At 36.8% G+C, this 20,246-nt stretch overlaps 1 long non-coding RNA gene across 1 annotated transcript in view; it reads right to left on the bottom strand.

The window, feature by feature from the left end:
- The window catches only part of LOC308185742, a 30,156-nt gene extending 10,141 nt beyond the window's left edge, over positions 1-20,015 (bottom strand). The window contains exons 1-2 of the long non-coding RNA XR_013943712.1: positions 19,262-20,015; positions 16-97 (exon numbers count right to left, since the gene is read on the bottom strand). This is a non-coding gene — a long non-coding RNA (uncharacterized lncRNA). The remainder of the gene's footprint in view (positions 1-15; positions 98-19,261) is intronic.
- Between the last annotated feature and the right edge of the window lie 231 nt (positions 20,016-20,246).

Here is a 20,246-nt window from a genome sequence, read left to right on the forward strand (position 1 = left end):
TGTCCAGCTACCTACCATCTTAAAGCCAAAAACACCTCAAGAAACTGTGTTGTGAAACAAAGCCTTCACCCCAGGTTATCCACCTCCCTTAGGCACACTGGAAAACAGAAATGAGAAGCTCAGCAGGAGAACCTTTTAGTTTTATTAACTGTGGAACTTTCCATCTTCAAAGGACTGTATTAGCCCTACCTTTTTCTGCAAATGAAGAGTTTCACAGTTAATCCATATCTAACAATTACTATTTCTCAAAATCAGTTACAAATGTTGTCTCTTATTTGACTGAACTGCAAAACAGAGGGTGATCAACTCTTTTGCAGAAATTTTATACTGAGGATGAGTATTGCATGCATGGTACGCTGTAGTATATTGCAAAACAACAGAACTAGCTCTTAATAGCTCAGCTTTAGGAAAATGTTATAGTTGCATATTTATTTCTGCATACACTAGTATAATCTACTCTTCTATAGGTTAAAGCTACCTTGGGTACTTCTGTACACTTCACAATAGTGGGAGATGTTTTCTTAAAGCTTTGATGAGTAGTTGTATTGCTATTTGTATAACCTAACTCTAAGGAAAAAAAAATACATTTCCAGAGCTGATTTAATTTAGGAGGAAACTGGAAGGCAGCTGCATGCCTGACTGTCATCAGTGTCTTAGAACTTTACTTGCCCGTTTCAGTAAATGTTATGACTTAAGACTAATTCAGCTTCAACTAAAATAATGCTGACTAATAACAGATATATTATTACTATCATAATGCCTTGAAAATTGAGACACTTTAAGAACAAGAATATACAAAGTAGAAGCCCTATTACCTCACTTACCTTTCAGGTCGAGAGGAAATGGAGGAAGTGATAGAAAAAGTGTTTTATATTTCAACATTTTTTATGTCAGAGGAGCAACTTCCCAGGAGTTGCTCCATCAAACTGAAAGACAACAACACCTATCAATTGAAACGCAATTACACCTGTTGTATTTTCTGTAAAATGAAAGTCAAGAGCCCTCTGTGGTCCTCAAAGGGTTTCCATATGGCAACTCTGCTACCAAGTGCCTTTAGCAGATTATCAGCCAGTGGAACAGAGATTTTGATGATTACTTCAGACTTCAGGTGAAACTAGGTTTTATTATCGATTGGTTTCTCTTTCAAACATTTTCAAATTAAATGACTGAAGTATAAGAATTATTCAGTTGTTTCATGGTGCTGTGGTACTGCATTTTTATGCACTTCTGGCTCTTTGCAAGTGCAAAGTAACTTCCTGGATCACAGGGCAGGAATAACTGAAATTCTTTGCCTTCACTGTACAGGAGGTCATGAAATGTTCAGAATGATTCCTGTTAGCAATATAACCTATTAGTCTGTAAATCAATGAATAGCACAAGCTGCTCCAGCTGTCAGGGCTCTTTAGGTTTTAGCAGATGCAGAACAATCCCTTCTTACTTCTTTTACTTCTGGAAACATCCACAGCAAAAATCCTTAGTTCTTTTCTAAGTACAAAAGTTGTATTGCTTTAGCTATTCAAATATGCTAAAAGTGGTACTGCTTATCTGGTGGGAGGGCAGCATTCTTCAACTGAGTTCTCATTTTTTCATGTACAGGAAAAAGATTAAGCCATAAGGTCCATTTCTACTGGCGCAGCCAAGTCAAACTTATGATTAAATCAACCATAAGTATTGCCCTTGAACAAACTTAATGCTATGTTTCAAAATCTGAGTATAAAAAACAAAAACGAAAACAAAAACAAAAACAAAACTTAATTCTATAATACTAAAATTGTAAAAGAAATAGTATTTCTCTAAGGCGGAGGTAAAACTTTTCCCTCTTCAAAGACATTTCTTTAGGTATTTTTCAAAAGCACAGGAATCCTCTGTCAGCAGCACAGCACAAGAAAACAACTTAGGTAGCCATGGTCAACATCTGATGCTTTACAGAGATTTAGACTCAGACCTGAGACATCTTAGAGTCAGAACCATATCAGCTCTATTAAAGTCAGGGAAATACTTTTGATTTCAACAAGACCTAGTTCAAACTCTTATTAAACTCTGTTAAACTTATTAAACTCTACTTCCTTAGAGCAGGTAACCAGACTGCTTCATGATGTGAGACATGAGGTTTTATTTACATCCCTTTTTTACCTTGCTTAAAGAGACTCTAATTGCCTAGTCTTTTAAAAATAAAACACACACACACAATCCGGGCACTGTTTTTTGATGACTTCCTGTGGCTGTAAATTCCCCGGGCTTATCCCATGGACTAGATTTCCTTATATGGAATTCAAATTTCCTTATCATTAGGAGTCTGAACCTTTTGGATTTCACTTGAAGCTGATATTCAAACCAACACATGGGCTACTTCAAGTGCAATTTTAAAAAGAGCCTGAACAAGCCCTGTGGAATCCGTCATATTTCACACATCTCTGATTAGTACTGAAATCATACCCCCCAGTCTCCCACCACATGTGTTTTATGTTAAGAATGTGTTTATGTTAAGGCAGCATCTACAGTGAATGAATAAGCAGGTTCCTGGAGCAGGGAAACTGAATTTTAGCTAGTGTTGACCACATTGGCAGGCACTAAACATAAGAAGGCTTTCTTCCTGTACAGACCCCATCATGCAAGGACTTGCAAGTTTTAAGCCCAGCTCCTCTTCCTGTCTGGGAAGGGTTTCTTAATGTTCAACAAGATGGAGAGAAAAGAGATGGCTTCCTACTTCACACAGAGGCTGGTGGACCTTGCTGACATGGAGACATGTTAAGGCTGCATTTTGAAGCCCTCAACTTCCTCCTAATAAACACAGTTTTTAGTGGGCAGGAAAACTTCATCAAACTCCACAGAAGCTACTGTTCTAACATTATCTCCCAGCCAGTAAGTAATATGATTAGTTTTAGTTACAGTGTCAACATCTTTATACAACTTCACCTTCATTTTTACGACTGCAAAGATGATCAAGTAATTAATCACACAATTGCCAGTTCTTGTGTTTTATAGTAAACATGACCCTAAAAGAAGTAGCTCTGCACGCATATATTTTTGTCTGATAGCTTGTCATACGGTATTTTAAAATTACCATCATTAACACTGCTACAGTGAAAACTGTTAACTTATTTGGCTTATTTTTCAGTATAGACAACACAAACAGGAATCAAGTTACAATGTTTATTTATTATTATTATTTTTTTTTTCAGGAAAATCAGAGGGCCAGGCAGCCTAATACAAAAGCAAGGGCTGGAAACAAAAGACACTGCTCAAAGTTACAGTAAGTGCAAATTCAGGAAGCCTAAAGTGAGTCACTGGGACTGATGGCAAACACAGGGATGAAAGACTGTTTGTTAGTTTGTGCAAGACATCAGCAAGTAAAAGAAAATCAGGGAGAAAAAGAGAAGAATTTATGTTCTTCTGAAAGGAAACGAGGCAGAACAAGTTGGACATGGAAAGGCAAGTAGTTTTCTGAGATCTGCTAATCACAGATGTTTTATCAATTTCCTTTTTTTGTTAAATGGAAATAATAATAAGAATAGTGGATAATGAGAGACTTGACTATGGTCCAGGAAGGCTTAATTCATTAGTAAAGATTGCAGAGCTCCTCAGTATGACTGGACAGAAGTTGCCAGAGAAATGCAAACAATAAAAAGCAGAGTTGCTGAAGAATGGTTAAATATGTAACTGCTTGTGTTCCCTCCCCCCTTCACCCCTCACGGAAATGTAATGACAGACATCTCTCTTTGTGTTTGACCTATAAAAAAATCTGTTCTCATACTGTCAAAACATGTCATTTACATGCTTTTGGTACTCAGTACATAACTTCATTTAAAACAATGATGGAGATTATTTGTGTAAAACTAATAAGAAATGAGATTTGGGCAGTGTTAGAGCCTATTGTGCAACTACATTAAAGCAGTTCAATCAGTAGACTACTCAACCAAATGAGAAAATTTCCTAAGTTAAATAAATAGCTACCTCTCTGTGTAATACGGAGAGTATAATACTGAGAGATCCTGCACCAAGACTCAGTGTAGGTAATAGCTGCTCATCCTGAAACTGCACAATAAAAATCTTGAAACTGAGAAAGATGATATATACACAATGGAGACATAGAACACAGAACTCTCTGCCACAAGACAATTTTAGCAAGATCATAGAATCACAGAATCGTAGAATATCCTGAGATTTAAAGGACCCACAAGGATCATTGAGTCCAACTCCTCAGTCCCCAAAGGACCACCCAAACATCAGGCCATATTTCCGAGAGTGTTGTCCAAACGCTTCTTGAACTCCAGCAGCTCGATGCCGTGACCACTGCCCTGGGGAGCCTGTCCCAGTGCCCGAGCACCCTCTGGGTGCAGACCCTTTCCCTAACACCCAGCTTGACCCTCCCCTGTCCCAGCTCCATGCCGTTCCCTCGGGTCCTGTCGCTGTCCCCAGAGAGCAGAGCTCAGCGCCTGCCCCTCCGCTCCCCTCGTGAGGGAGCTGCAGGCCGCCATGAGGCCTCCCCTCAGCCTGCTCTGCCCTGAGATGAAAAAAAACAGGGACCTCAGACACTCCTTATAAATCTTGCCCTTTGGACCCTTCACCATCTTTGTAGCCCTCCTTTGGACACTCTCTAACAGTTTTATTTCTTTCTTATACTGTGACACCCAAAACTGTGCACAGTACTGGATGTGAGGCTGCATCAGCCTCACTGGGGGACAATCCCTTCCCTTGACCACCTAGCAATGCTGTGCCTGATGCATCCCAGGGTGCAGTTGGCCCTCCTGGCTGCCAGATCACACTGCTGGTTCATGTTCAACTTGCTGTTGACCAGAACCCCCAGATCCCTTTCTGCAGGGCTGATCTCCAGCATTTCGTCCCCCAGAAAGTACCTATAATCAGGGTTTCCCCTTCCCAGGTGTAGAATCTGGCAGCTTCCAGCCAACTGGGACCTCTCCAGATTCCCACGACCATTGAAAAATAATTGAAAGAGGTCCTGTAATGACATCAGCCAGCTCTCTGGGATGAATCCCATCAGGCCCCATAGTCTTGTATGCATCCAGGTGGAGCAGCAGATCCCACACAAGTTCAGAGTTAACTGGGAGTATATTTCAAAGTTTAACATGAAGCAAAATAAGCCAGGACTGGCTACTTAACTAAACATCACCAGTTAGATATTGCTAGTACCTAGAGACTTGTGTCCTCTGACCCACATCCTAAAACGTCATGTTGACTGAGAGTTTGTCATTCCCACAGTCACATTCCTCCAACTCAGGGCAGCTGAGGTCCCAGAGCCCATATTTTGTGTTGAAAACAGAGGCAAAAAATGCATTAAACATCTCTGCTTTGTCTATGTCCCTATTTGTGAGGTGACTGTCCTCATCAAATATCAGAGCAGTGTTTGCTCTGGTCCTCCTTTTTCTGTTAACATACTTTAAAAAATTGTCCTCAACACTGCTGGTCAGCTTCAACTCTAATTGAGCCTTGGCCACACAAATTCTCTCCCTACAGAGGAAAGCAGCATCCCTGTAGTCCTCCCATGTTGCTTGCTGTGCTTCCAGAGACTGTACACTTTCTTTTTCTGACAAAGTGCTTGAAGAAGATACTTGCTCAGGCAGACCAGCCTTCTGCCCCTCCTTCTTGAGGTCCCAGGGGACCTCACTAACTAGTTCCCTGAGCAGTCTGAATTCTGCTCTTCCCAAATCCAGTGTTGAAGTTTTGGTGGCAGTTTTCCTCCTATCACCAAAGATTTTAAACACAACTACTTCGTGGTGTCTATGTCCAAGGCGGCTACCACTATGGCCAAGAAATTATCATCAAGGCGCTTCAGGTATCTCCTGGGCCTGTTTGTTTCAGCTATGCGATAGATAGTAGTAAGATTTTTAAAAGGTACAAAATATAGGAGGAACATATCATATAGACCGGTAAATGAGTAAAGGATAAATTCTCATGACCGAAGACATTACACCACCCGTGCATTTACAAAATGTGGGAAGAAACTTCCCATTGAGATATTATGGGACTCCATCTTCCTCTGAAGTCCACTCAAGCTACTTTCATAGACAGAGTAACAAACAATTGATCTCATATGTGTCTAAATTAAAAGGCTTAAAACAGGATCTGTTTTCTTTTAAGTCCTGTATTTTGACTTGTGTAAAACAACATTTTATGAAACATCGGGCTTTATTTATTTATTTATTTATTTAGATGTGTATTATTTTTTAATTTGGAAAGCTGTGTAGCTTTCCCTACAGGATGTAAAGAACTGTAACACGTTAGTCACACATCTTTCAACATATGGCATTTCTGTTTGCTATCAAAACACAGATTCTCTGATTCTATGATTTTGCCATTATTTTAGCTTATATTTTCATTAATAAGGTGACTTTTAATACAGACCTGAGCATGCTCTGACTATACTTAGATAAAATAAAAAGGAGGGATGGGAATAGGTAGGAAAGAGAAAACAACTGACAAAACCATCTGCACAAACATTTCTCCTGAAAAGGGATTCACCTATAAGGAAAAGGGCTAACGACTCTGGTTTCTCATGGAGAGTAGAATATCCTGCTCTGTCCTTTTTCACCTCTCCTGCTCAGACGTTAAAGTGGACATGTACTCTTGCAAACACGAGGGCTGAAATCCTTCAAAGCAAGTAAGCCTGAGTAATTCATTTCACATCTGGACACAACATTATACAAGCCCAAGCTAAGTAAAGAGCTTGATCTGAGAGCGTGCACCTGCTATAAGCATGTGCCATCTGTTCACAGCTTCATTATAATAACAGTCAAAACTGTTAGTCTGGAAGGCCATACAGAACTAATATCACACATGCCACACAGCAGTATGTTGTACAACGGTGAGCCTGTGAAAATATTTATCAGCAGAACACTGTAATGAATGACAGAAAATGAGGGATTCAGTATCTCACAATCTGTCATAGTATTAATCAAAAGCTGGAAAATACCTCAAGGCAGTCAAAGGAAATACTAACCAAAGGCAACAGGAGTGAAGTAACAGTACCTGAAGCCGAAATAGCTATATGATGAAATGTACAATAGTTTATAATGCTAAGACATGTAATAAACCAAACCACCTTCTTCAGCATATTAAAAACCTAAATTATATTCACTTTCCAGTTAGCTGTTAGACATTGGTATTTCAAAAGTACTATTCTTCTTTGTACTGCTCTTCATGCCACACCTGTGTGACTGTTTTCACAGCTATAGAAGGAGAATCTTTTTTTCTTCTACTAACTGAGTACCTTTTCAACATCCTATTTTGTGTTAAGGATTTCTTAGGTAACAAAAATTAATTCTTGTTGCTGTTTCAGTAATCTTCATTTGCCTTTGACATTCAGTGAAAGATTCATCTTTTTCAAGGCAAATAGCCAATCACTGTCTTTGCAAACATGTTTCAAGAGTGTCTACCCTGAGCGTTTCAGTGTAATGCCAATATATTGATATATTGCAGTAAGATGGCAACAATAGCAAAGATCTATGATATAGCTGAACTGCTTTTATTACACAAGTGTCCTTGCTTAAAATTTGCTTGGATATCTCTAGAGAGTGGTAGTTCATACAAATAAAACCTACATTCTCTATTTCGTTTCCTATCCATGTTAATGATCCAAAACATTTCAATGGCAAGAGAAGTGTTCTCTTTCAGAAGCATTCTCTTTAAAAAGCATTCTAATTCAAAATTGCCTATTTCACTTATGATTTAATTTCACCAACCAGTGTCTTCTTGCCATTGAAATGGAACTGCCTATGAATATAAATGGTATGATTTTTGACCCAAAACACATAACCAGGAGCACAAGAATAAGAACAGGCAATTTCATGGCCAGACAATAAACTAGGATGGCTCATATCATTCTTCAAATTGGTGTGAGCTAGGGAAGTCAAACTATTATTACCAGCTTCCACTGGCTAAAAAAGTGACTGTTCATATATTCTGAGATTTTAACTAGTATTCTCAGGAAACTTTCTCTTTAACATCTGATTTTTGCTTTTAAAGACATTTTCATGCCTCTGTAGATCAAAAGAAGAAGGAAAAGAGTAAATCCAGAAAGATGGTCTTCATTTATGATGTGATAGAATTGTATTTCTGAATGCCAGAAGTTCATAGAGTGTTTTCAAGGCAATATTCAGCACTACAGCCAAGTGCCATTCACAGGAGATCAGGGATTATCCAATAAAACCAAGCCAAAGCAGAATTTCAGAACAAGGAACAAAAGGCTTGAAAACTCTATCAAATCTTTCTTTTAAAATTGTATTTGTTTGGCTGTTTTCTAATTTTATTTTTTTTTTAATTCAAGTTTAGGAGCTTTGATAAGGACAGAAAAAATATTTGTGCAGGTTTTTTTATGTATTTTATAATCTCTCTTGGCCTTGTTGCTGAAATGCCAAGAAAGGATTTATTTGATTTTCACGTAATTTTTTGAATTTTATTTTGATTTAGATATTCTTAAGAGTACCCAGGAGAGCTCTTTGTTGTCTTCAGGTGATTTCTTAGCTCCCCAGTAAAACATTAAAAACATTAAATTCATTACTCTTGCAATTTTAACATGGAACTTACTGCTGATGTACTATTAATATTTTGTGTTTGTAAATTTGCTTGGAACCAGACTATTATTTCTACTGCAACAAAGGGGCCTACTGTTTCTACTTTTCAGGAGGTACTCATGTTCCTTTAAGGAATCTTAAAGGGATTTAAGGAGCTTTGAAATCCAACAGGTCATGAGCACTTAACTCTGCTGGACTCCTTTGAAATCCTAGCCTTACTCTCTGAGGCACTGATTAGAACTGCTCTTTGCAGAAATATTTAGCCACTGTATCTAGTGTTAAGTCTTGTTGTTTATACTGAGTTTTTATACAAAATCCTAAGGTAGGCCTATCAGGAAAAGATATTTATTGGTAATTTAAACTTAAAAGTTTAAGTCTTCTCAGGAATTCCTTAGTATTGAATTCAGACACACTTACTTGATTCTACAATAAATTGTTTTATATTTGGCTTTTATTTCACTTTTACGAATTTGAAATGAAATTATGCTTATCCCAATCAAGTATTTACATGTATAAGAAATATAAGAAGAAAGATCTCTTGTTTTTATAGCAATTGGTAATCTGTACTCCTTAAACGCTACAGAAGGCTGTTCATTTTCATTTAAACTTCATAAAATAAATCTGAAAGATACTCCTTGAAGGTGCAGTCCTAAATCAAGATCTAATACCTAAATAAATGACATGAACTTCTGCTGAATATCCAGCAGATTTGTACTGAGAGTTTACATCAAAAAAGGTAAAAGATGAGTATAACTGGACAGAGGCTTCAGAAATTTGAAAAGGATTTGTTTATCTAGATGATAGACTGGTGGACCCAGTAAAAGAAAACCAGCTAATAGGTTAGGCGTATAGAAATAGAGCTTTAAAAAAATCTTAGTGATCCAGAGCTGAATGTGTTATATATCCTCTAAAAACTGAAAAAATCTGTTCAGATCCTTTTCTATTTATATAAATAAATGAAATGAACTATACACACTCATAATAATGCACAATCTATATCCATACCGTTTATAATATCCATCACATGAATTCTTAATATGCGGCAATTACTTCTACGTGAAAGACCAACCATACTTACAAAAAAAAAAAGTCTATCTGTCCTTATTTAAAGTTACATTGAAAGAAGTAATAATGTAGAGAAAGCAGTTAAAAAGGATAAGTACCAGGAAAAATAAGACAATTTAAAAGGAATAAAATAATAAAGGGATGAGGTAATGAGAAGCTGGCAGTCAGTAGGAGTTTAAGTCCTCTTACACATTTGTTTGAACATCTTCAGGTGAAAGGATCCCTATTTTTTAGGCTGCATGTCAGAGATTTCTCTACAGTATCCGGTATGATCCATGGTAGCCCACCTGGCTAATTTACAGTTGTACTTTTTGGCATGTCTCCACTGGCAACGCAGGTTCCCCACTAGATTTTCTACTAGGTGAATCCTATATGTCCCACCTGGGCACCACCTCTGAAGCAGAAGCACTGCTCAGAGCACTCTGTTGAGAAGACACCAGATCCCAGTATGACCCTTCCTGCAGCCCCTGCAGCCTGGCTTCCATCTGCTGCTCTCCATGACAGGTGGACCGTGGTAAAAGAAGGATGCTAATATCACCATGCATCCACTGCCTGGGGAGTGCTGGGGCTGCCATTAATAAGCAGTACGTTCTCACAGTGGCGTCTTAGAGCCCTCATGCTCTGGAGTTTGGCAAAATGTTGTAGGTTGATGGATTTTTTTTTTTTTTTTCAATTTTCCTTAGAGAATGGTTGCACTATGTTTTCCCCTAACTGAGCGGCTTACCAACATCATTTTATCTTGCTGTGAGGCCAATTTCAAAGGAGAGAATAGGTGACGTTCATCTTTGGAACCTGTTCTGCATGCTTTAGGGTTCTGTCCTGCTCTTGCAGTAACCACTGATGGGAAGAAAACAAAGATCCTTTGTTCTTTATGACAGTAACACTTTTTGGGTCTCACCAACAGTGTGTGTGATCTTGGTGACACAGGTTTTCTCTCCTGATGCTGTGTCCTACCCTATGTAGATTGCCAGGACAGACAAGATTGGGATGGCAGCAGAACGTAGAAGACTGATTTCCTGGATGAGCCAGACCTTCTGCTTTTAGCAGTCTATCAATCTGACAGATAATAGAGTAACCGTCCTCTATATAAGGTGGATCTCTATACAAGAGATCCTCTATCCTCTATACAAGGTGGATCACCTTTCCAATGGTACACATGAAGTAGGATCAATATGAGTATGACAAACGCCTTGCTGAGATGGTGCAATAGCTTTTGGATGAAAGATGGCACCCAAGGGCATTCAAGTCTGTGTGTTGTGTGGATGTGACTAAGGCAATTGGAAGAGCCTTAATCCTTTGAGACAGTCCTTGGAAGTAATCTAATATATCAGTTTAGATGTAGCCAAAGATATCCCAATTATTTTACAATAGAGTAGAGGAGCTTCAACCATTGTGGGTTGATTGCTTGCCAGGATGTGATTTTTAAATGACAATCTGAAACGGCAGAATCATGCTTTGCGTCGTTCATACCATTTTCCTTGCCAGAAATTAGTTGACTTCTTTTGCCCCTCCACAGCCTTTCCAAGTGCTGTTTCAAATTCACTGTACCCAGAGTGGGGCATTGTTGTCTTAAATGATGAGGAATGAAACCATGACCTTGTTTCTACACAATGGTACTAGCAGTTTTAGGTAATGTTTCTCTTCACACAGCTTTTCAATACTGAAAAAGGACATCCCTGGGTGATGTAAAAAATGGCTTCTTAAATTTTCTTGTGAAGAATGAGCAATAAAGCTGAATGGAAGCTGTTTGTACAGGACAGCAAGTAAGTTGTGCTCTTCCTGGCAGCTACATTATGTTGTAGAGCCACATCTTCCCCTTCTTACTGAGCCTTTGTGTAGTCTATGTTCTCATTTAACCCAACAGTTGTTTTTCCTGGGTAAAAACTGACAAGGTACAGAGGGGGAAGGAAAGGGAGCAAATGGAAGAGAGAATAGAGGGATGCTTTGTTCGCTAATTCCTGCGGAGAGACATGTCTGCATAGAATCAAAAAAAATTTACGTTCCGATCCTCTCTTACATTTGTTCTTGGCTTTCAGGATTGAATCAGTGTCCTGTTTCACTATTTCTTTATATAAAAAAGAAAGGTCATTTAGTTGTCTCAACAACCACATGAGTAGTGGATTAATCAACACTTGCAAATCATTATGATATTAATCAAACCATTAATCATTAGAAAAACTTCTTTTTATAAAATATTCACTCTACATATATGTTATGACGAATAAAAAAATATGCTTCATTCACTAAAAAGATTGTTACCAGACTGAACTCTTTATGCTCTGTCATTCACTAACACGTATCATCCATTTTATTTGGCATTTTCAAGTGTTAGTGACCAATCCAAGTGTACCTGATGTCAGTGAAAAGTCTCTGACTTCAACGGGCACCACAATTTCTCACTTAACTGGAAAATATCACTATTTAGGTTGTCTGATAAAATTCCACAGTCCAGGTTCATATATATATTTTAAAAATCTCAGTCATTAAAGAATTCCCTCAATTTTTTTCCTTTAATTATTTTTATGTGGAAGACCAGAACAGATTTCATATACACCTATTTACTATTACTGTTTCACCAGGTTTACGTTTGTGGTGCCTTTACTGTATTCATGTTTTCTGATCTACTTGACTGTTTCAAATATTTAATCAGATTTATCAGGTTCTACCTGTTGTCTGCCCATTTAGTTTCTTCTGTAACACCTATCAGAGACATGCCCAATTGCTTTTAGATATTTTTCTCTTTTCTTTTTCTTTCTTTCTAATGGGAGTCAATGTTACTTATGAATATTGCCCAAGTTTAGTTAGAAGGCTGATTATACATCCTAATTTTCAATCATAAATTTTTCAGAAATGTTTCATACTTTTCCTATGAAACTGACTTTCATTCTGGAGCTCTTAATGGATGTGAATATATATTACTTATTCAAATCAGTATTTTCAGTCTCTGTATATTCCAGAAGATTCCAGTCATAAAGAGAGCCATGATGAGTTCTTCAATATTTTCCTGTCTCATTCTGGGCTACTGCTCATTTTTCAAATACAAATGCCTGAATGACAGAGGGTAACTGATGCCAGATTTACATTCTTCTGCTTATTTTAAGTCTTGTTTGAGTTCAGGATGATCCACTCTTTCACAATAAGCAGATGATTATTGCATAACTTTAGGTACATGATCTCCCTACACATTTACCTCAAAACCCATCTTTTTCAACAAAATTCTTTTTGCTAATTTGCTATTGTTAAGAACTAGGAATTTGCAGTCTCAGTTCTCTTTCTAGCTGCTACTGACTTAATGTATTGATTTGTGAGCCTCTACTGCCCTGGGACCCAGGTATCTGTAACACCGCGTTTTCATTTTATAAGTTATTTGTGTTTTAAAATGAAAAACAGAGAAGTAAAGAAATACATGATGGTTGATAGGATTATACTGTGGCAGAATACAGAATACTAGGGACAATAAATTATTTGTGCTTCCTCAAATACTGGAAAAAAAATGTGTTTAATAGTTAGAAGGCACAACATAATTTACACAGCAGACTCATTCTAAGTCCTATGACAGTTTTTCATGTTCAAACACATAAACAAATCTGTTGACAAAATGCTCACAAACAAAAGTTATTTTGCAATGGATCAATGGATTGTCTCTATAGAACTGAAGGGTACCCCCATTTAACCTAGCTTTTTTAGTGGTCAAATCTGTGAAAACAGGTACTTTTTCCAGCCAGAAAATTTAGGCAACAAATCCTTTGGAGCATGTTAACTATTAAATAAAGTGGTTTTTAAAAGTTGCAAGGCATTTCTTCCTGAAACTGATGAGAAAATCTATTTCATTTCCTGTGCGATAAATGTATATTAAACTGGGAAGCTTGAAGGATCTCCCTCATACAAGGGAAAAAATATTTAATTGCAATAACACTATGCTGAAGGATCTGCCACTCCAAAACATTAGGATCCCTATCTGCAAATCCCAGATGGAATTCTGCAACATGAAAGACAATTTTTCTTAAAATAAATGTTTTATAAATATTTCAGTTTTTTAGAGTCATTTCACCACAGAGACTCTAAATTGATTAGCTGATTGCTTGTCTTCCTGCAGAAATCAAAAGGTGCTAACTATTACTTTATTCAAGTTCACTGTTAAAGTCAGCTTGAATATCAAATGGCCAGTATGTAGAGAGTCTAAATAAATAGTCAACTTCATGAATTCATAGTTGCAATTCAGGAGTTTGACCTACTTAATATTATTCCTAAATCAACTATTAAACTTTAAGCAACTACACTAGTTTTTACCTAACCTGACCTATTTTGTGCAATTCTAATGTGCTTACCACAGGGTTACCTGCATACCATGGTGAAGAAGACATGGCAAGTTGTGTGCTTGGCACTCCCATGTGTAATCTTAGCATCGTACAACTGCTCAATGTTCTGATCAGATATTAAGGACTTTTTCCTCCTTTCAGTTATTTGGAAAAATGTTATCTGCTTTAGCACTTCACTTCACTTTAGCACTGCCTACTGAAGTCTTCATGTGTCTCTGGAACTACAAGAACAAGGGCCATGGCCAAGTAGAACCAGTCTGATAGTGCTGTTCACAATTACAAACAGTATTTTCATAGACATTTCTGCAAAGAAGAAATAAACTGAGGGTATGTATATGAAGTAAACACAAAATAATCCACCACCCATATATTTAAAATATCTAGCTTAAAATGCAATCTTTACTTATGTACCTCTTTACGTAATTTCACAGTCAAGCTGCCACATTAAGAAAGGGTGGAAAGTCTTTGTTAGTTTCAGAGAACCATAACACTTATAAAATAATTATAATAATATAGCCAGCCATGCTGTATAATAGCCATAAAATTATGGTAGCTGCTAATTTCTACATCAAAGCTTTAACTTTTGCTTAAACTGTAGAAGTGCATTTGAAAAGTACCCAGTTCTGACTAAATGTTAAAAGCTAAAGAAAATCTATCATTAGTTCTGTTCAAATTTTATTATTTTTGTGCTCAAGCATCTCAAGTACAGTGCTGCTAATATTTTTCAACCTGCCTTAACACATTTTCCATAACAGCATCAAAGCAAATACTTGCGAATAATATAGAAAGCACTAGGGGTTCTAAAAGTAATTCAAATTTATGCCACTCTATTGTGTACAGTTAAACTGACAAAGGATTTCTAAAACCTATATTTTTTATATGACTTCTACAAAGTTTCTTTTTCTGTATTATTTCCTCTTAGGTTGTGCCTGAGAAACTTGGGAAACTCTTGGTACAAAGTAACAGTCTTCACTGACTGACTACTGCATCTACTGTGTAAAATATATCATGAGAAAGTGAAAGGTGTGTATCCTCTCAGGCTCATTTATTTATACTCTGCCATTACATAATTAAGCAGTCATACTCATCAGTAAGGCTAAATGGCTTTATCTTAGAAGTGCTCCAGATAACTTCAGGTGGATTTACCTGCGGTGGTTAACACAACCATCTAGCTGCCCAGACTTTGGAAGACACCAATTAGTAACTGAAGGCAGCAACCACTGTCTGGAGTTCGTGCATTAATGCAGATTTGAGACGATGATAGTTTGTGTTAATATAGTGGCCTGTGGACTGATGCAGCTAAGAAACAAATAAACCAGTTCCACTCAGCAACGTATAATGACTGTGACACTGAGGCAGTGATTCCTGGCGGCCCAGCAGCTCAGAAGACTGATGTCTCCCATCACTTAACCTGCCAGATCTCAGTTTGGCTGCAACTGTTGTTGGAAGCCACAAGCTGCTCTGTCTGTGCTGGTGCTACCTTGCCTTGTATACAAATTACCCTTCCAGAAACAAATCCCCAAGTTCTCAGTGCCACAGCTAACCAAACCACTCAACACAATTGTTACCAGTGAACTGTGGAAGATTTGATGTGCCATTTACTGATGGAGGCTTGGCATCAGTAAATGAAATAAATCAGTTACTCTTCCACAAAATGGTTATATTAGCTGTTGGTGAGCTGTGCTGATTTGAGCTCCTAGCCAGTTCACCCCGCAGTCAACAATCAACTTGAGCTGACAGAAGAGTTAGGATTTGTGGGTGAATGGATTTAAGGAAGGAACAACACTGGCATTATGATTCCAACAAACTCTGCAGTGAAGATAAACCCAGTGAAGCTAGATGGCATTCAAGAAAAGAGATCTTTGGTTTGAAATCACAGAGCAGAATGCAAGGTGAACACACAGTAACCTCACCATTGCCCTCCTTGCAGAAAAATTAGCTAAAGCTTGTTTATTCATGGCTATTATGTGGTTGTGCTCTGGATATTAGATTTTGTGAAAAACAGTCTCATTTCTAACCTGCTATTTCTGATCCTTTTCCAGACTTGATTTCTTTTAACAGGGAGCTGATGTATGTGGAAAGCAGGTGCTGGTTACAGGCACACATGGTGACAGGTAAATGATTACTTTTTCTCTATCCCCACCTCTAAGCTGGGGATTTTCCACTACAGTATCTTTGCTTAGGGAAAATTTTAAAATGGCAGCAGAGTCTCAAGCTGTCTGATTTTAGTGCTGATAGAATGGCACTTGATTTGCTTGACTAAGGAAGCTGCTGGCAAAAAATGTTACAATTGGCAATTTACTTGTCTCCATGCATATTTTGGCTCCATATCAACTTTCTGAGGTTTTTTTCCAGACAGGTGCAGAATAATCTGCACATCTACCATGTAGCGAAATTTAAACTAGATGAAAATATTTTATTTATACAGTCTAAAATGTAGTCTGATATGTTATAAATGTCAATGCTAATGCTACTAATTAAAACTATAAACTCAGTGTGGAATGAACAGATTTTTCTCATTTACTGGTATTTTATTCTTTAATTTAGGTTTAAGATTTGCAATATCAGAAACCTTTCTTACATGAATAACACCAGCACAGGATATGTTACAGGACTAAATATTTGAGGCTTACTCCTCTCATTTAATGCTTACTCCCACACTTTCACCTTTAAATTTATTACTTCATATGATCTATTAACATTATAAAGAATCATAGCTCTAAACAAAATTTGTCAATGTCCTCATGAAATGCCTTCTAAACAGAGATCACAGAAATGAAAGATCAAAGTAGCCTACATTACTAAATTCAGATGCCATACTCAGTTCAGATGCCATAAATTTTATACTCCTGTGGACATTCTCATTTTATTTCTAATATAGCAAAAAAAAATTTATGTTCACTCTGTATGCAACAGGTTTGTATTGCATATTGTTTTGCACATATAATAGTGTTTTTTGAAACACAAACAGAATGCATTTGGATAAATATACAGCACTCTTAAATCACAATAAATATTTCTAGGTGGACCTTTTGTTTTACATTTCTAATATGTAAATTAGATAACATAGAAAAGATACTATGCAGTGCAAGTAAATAAATCAGATTCCAATTCTTATTGTTAGGAGACTGCTAGAGAAACTAACCCATCATAAAGTAATTTGCAAAATTAAGTCAGAAAAATATCATTTTAAAACAAACTTGGAAAACTGTTTTATAAACATTAGGAAAGAATGCTGATTTAGTTCTCGTTCAACAAATTACCCCTATGTGACAAGACTTTAAAATACATAAATATATATAGAGAGAGAGCATAAGCTCATGCTTAAATATAATTTACTTGAATAACAGCTAAACAGATTCTTAAGTTCTTTGTTGAAATATAGCCCTATTATAGCTGGTTTGTAAAGCCAAAATCTAGGATGATATGAAGTAATTGACATTATAACACTAGCTTTTTTTGACTATTTGAGCTTCCAAAGTTCACCTTGAAAGGTGGTTCAAGAATCTAATTTTCTGCTGCCATTTGTGACTAAGCTGCAAGAGGGTTTATTGCCAATAGCAATATAAAGAATAATGACATAAGAAAAAATTAACATCTCTAATTGATTAAAAAGCTTCAGAAAATGACAAACCCTGAGATCCTGAGTCACTGGACATAAATCAGTTTCTGTCAAATGCCCATTACTAGTTGAGAATTTTAATCCAAGCTTTCAATGTGTATTGCTTATTTTCTGGACATTGTGCAAGACAGTAATGGTTTGCATTTTTTTATTCAGCCAAGTTTTCAAATTTTCATACCTTCCATATGCTGTATGTTGCTAAGAGAATTCCCCAAGAAACTAGTGAAGTCACATCTGTTATGCAGCTAGAAACTGAGCTTCTTCTTTATTATAATACCAGATTAAATTCACATATGTAGGAAGTTAAAGGTAATAACACACATGAATAATTGTTTACTAAACATCTTCTTACTTGTAACTCTGATATATGCATTTTTTCTACTTTGGTTTTCCAGGATTGTGTTTTTCTTCAACACTTTCCGAAAGCTTTTTATTCTATTGTTTTAATTCACCCCGATTCTTTCATGAGGATATTTGAAAATAAAGGACACAAAGAAGCAAGAACGGCTACATCTTCATAAGCAGGGAAGAATCTGAAATAAAGGTAAATTTACATCATCACATTCACATAGGAAATTTAAGGAAAGAATTTCCAAAAATGTAATGGCTGGTTATACAATGTGGTCAAGTTGTTTATTTTTATCTTCTACAGTTTGCAATGTCAGATATTTAAAATTCAAAGCTGAAGTTGTCTTTGTTAGCATGGATATTTCCTGTCTGCTCTTTAATTAGACTCATTTTTACATGAAATTTTAATAATGACATAAACATTCAGTGGTACTGTGAAGTATTCATCTTGAAGTATATGTTTGTGCCTGAACAATGCTTCCTGTTGTTCAGTCCAGTTTGGCAGACCCATCTCTTAAAATCACAATTACTGTGCTAAAACCCGCCTGGGAGTATCAGCCCCAACTGGTTTCCCATCATAAGGGCTTTCTTCCAGAAGATGATATTCCTGGGACAGTATGAATGTAAGCCTCCCTTATGACAGTAAGCCTCCCTTTATATATAATGTAGCCAAGCATATACATGTAACGCTTACTAGTTTTAGAGACAGCAACAGTTTTCAGAAATTCTGTTTAACACTTTGTTGTTTCATGCACATTTTAATCATTTTGCTTTAGTTTGCTTGAATCAGTTTAAAGTTCATTTTATGTCCAATGTTTTAACGTCAAAAGCTGCAACCCATTACCCCTAAGGAAACTCAGTTATTGAAAGCACTACTATATATCAATAAGCGTTAATACATATGAAAAAAGATTAACTGCCTAGGTTTTATTTGGTGATGAATTGTTGCCTTGTAGTGTATTCATAAAAGGCATCTAGATAAGCAGGTAGTCTTCAATCTTTCAGTCCTTAACTAGATTTCTCCACTTACGTCAATACACAATACACGTATGTCAGAGAAGTCTCACCTTCAGCTCATGATTAATGCTGCCAGCTGTCATAAGTATGTTCAGTTTTCATTTTGTACAGTGTGTCCTTGGCACAAATATCAAAAAACACTATTGGGTCCAATGATAGTCATGATGCATTTTTCTTTATCTATACCATATGAATATCAGCTGTATATTTAGCTGTTTTTAAACAAAAGGATTACAAGTCCCATTCAAGCAGTATTTGAACAGTTTGATCTCTGCTTAAATGAAAGTTTTTTTCTTCTTTCCTAGCCCTATGTGAAGATCACTCACCTTAACTGCTTGCACTGGTATAATTTTACTTACCCATATACACAAATGAGCAGAAAGATGACACTTGCGGTCTGAAAACAACTTAAATCAGCTGCAGTAGTATGGAAAATGAACCACTCACTGAAGTCAGGAAAAGAGAAGAAAAGAGACTTAAACAGGTGGAGGAAAGGTTCATTTCAGGTAGACTGAGGGAGTGGAAAAGAGAAGAGAAAATTAAGAGTATTCAGGCAGCCATTACAGCATAGCGAATGAAACAGAGAGGACTAGGGCAGTGTAAAGCAGAGACTCTGACTACAGCAAGTCCAAGGTCACTGAACAGCAAACAAAAGAATTACAATAGGTGAAACAAAGGACTTCAGGATGCAAACATGGTTGCTAGAACAACTGCTGAACTGCTGAACTGCTGGTTGTACTGAGGGTACAAACCAAGCACAAAACAACCGTGAAGAACAGGTCTACTTGGGAGAAGCTGATAAAAGCAAGATCAAGAATGCAATGAAAATCAGCTGCGCATTTATGGAGATGGGAAGGGAGAGCCTTTCTAGAATAATTATTAAAACACAGAAATCTCAACATGGTTTTGTAAAAATGTTCTTCACTACCTCTGTATTTTAGAGCTCACAAAGGAGAAAAGCAGATAATAAAAGGTCATATTTACAAGAAACTCAGCACTTGATATGTGTAAAAACAGTTTCTAATAAATCTAAGGGGCATCAAAAATAAAGGTTTAAGCAAACTGCATCAGAATCAGAGCTTCTTAGTACATGCCTCCTAAATGAACACCACCAGATGAACTCACACTTCTTGAATTTTGGCACAATGCATATTGTGCCATTTTACAGAATTTTATCTGCAAATGTTGTGAATATTGTAAGAGTTTTAAGATTTTTTTTTTATTGCTTCCAGTTCACTAACTTTCTAAAATGACTTTTAATTTGTAATTGCATGAGTCGGAAATTACTCTTATGTTTCTGTCATTTTTTCAAGTTTTTTTCCTCTTTTCTAATAGATCAAATCT

This window comes from Anser brachyrhynchus, assembly GCF_964034855.1.
Source record: "Anser brachyrhynchus genome assembly, chromosome: Z".
Lineage (NCBI taxonomy): Eukaryota > Metazoa > Chordata > Aves > Anseriformes > Anatidae > Anser > Anser brachyrhynchus.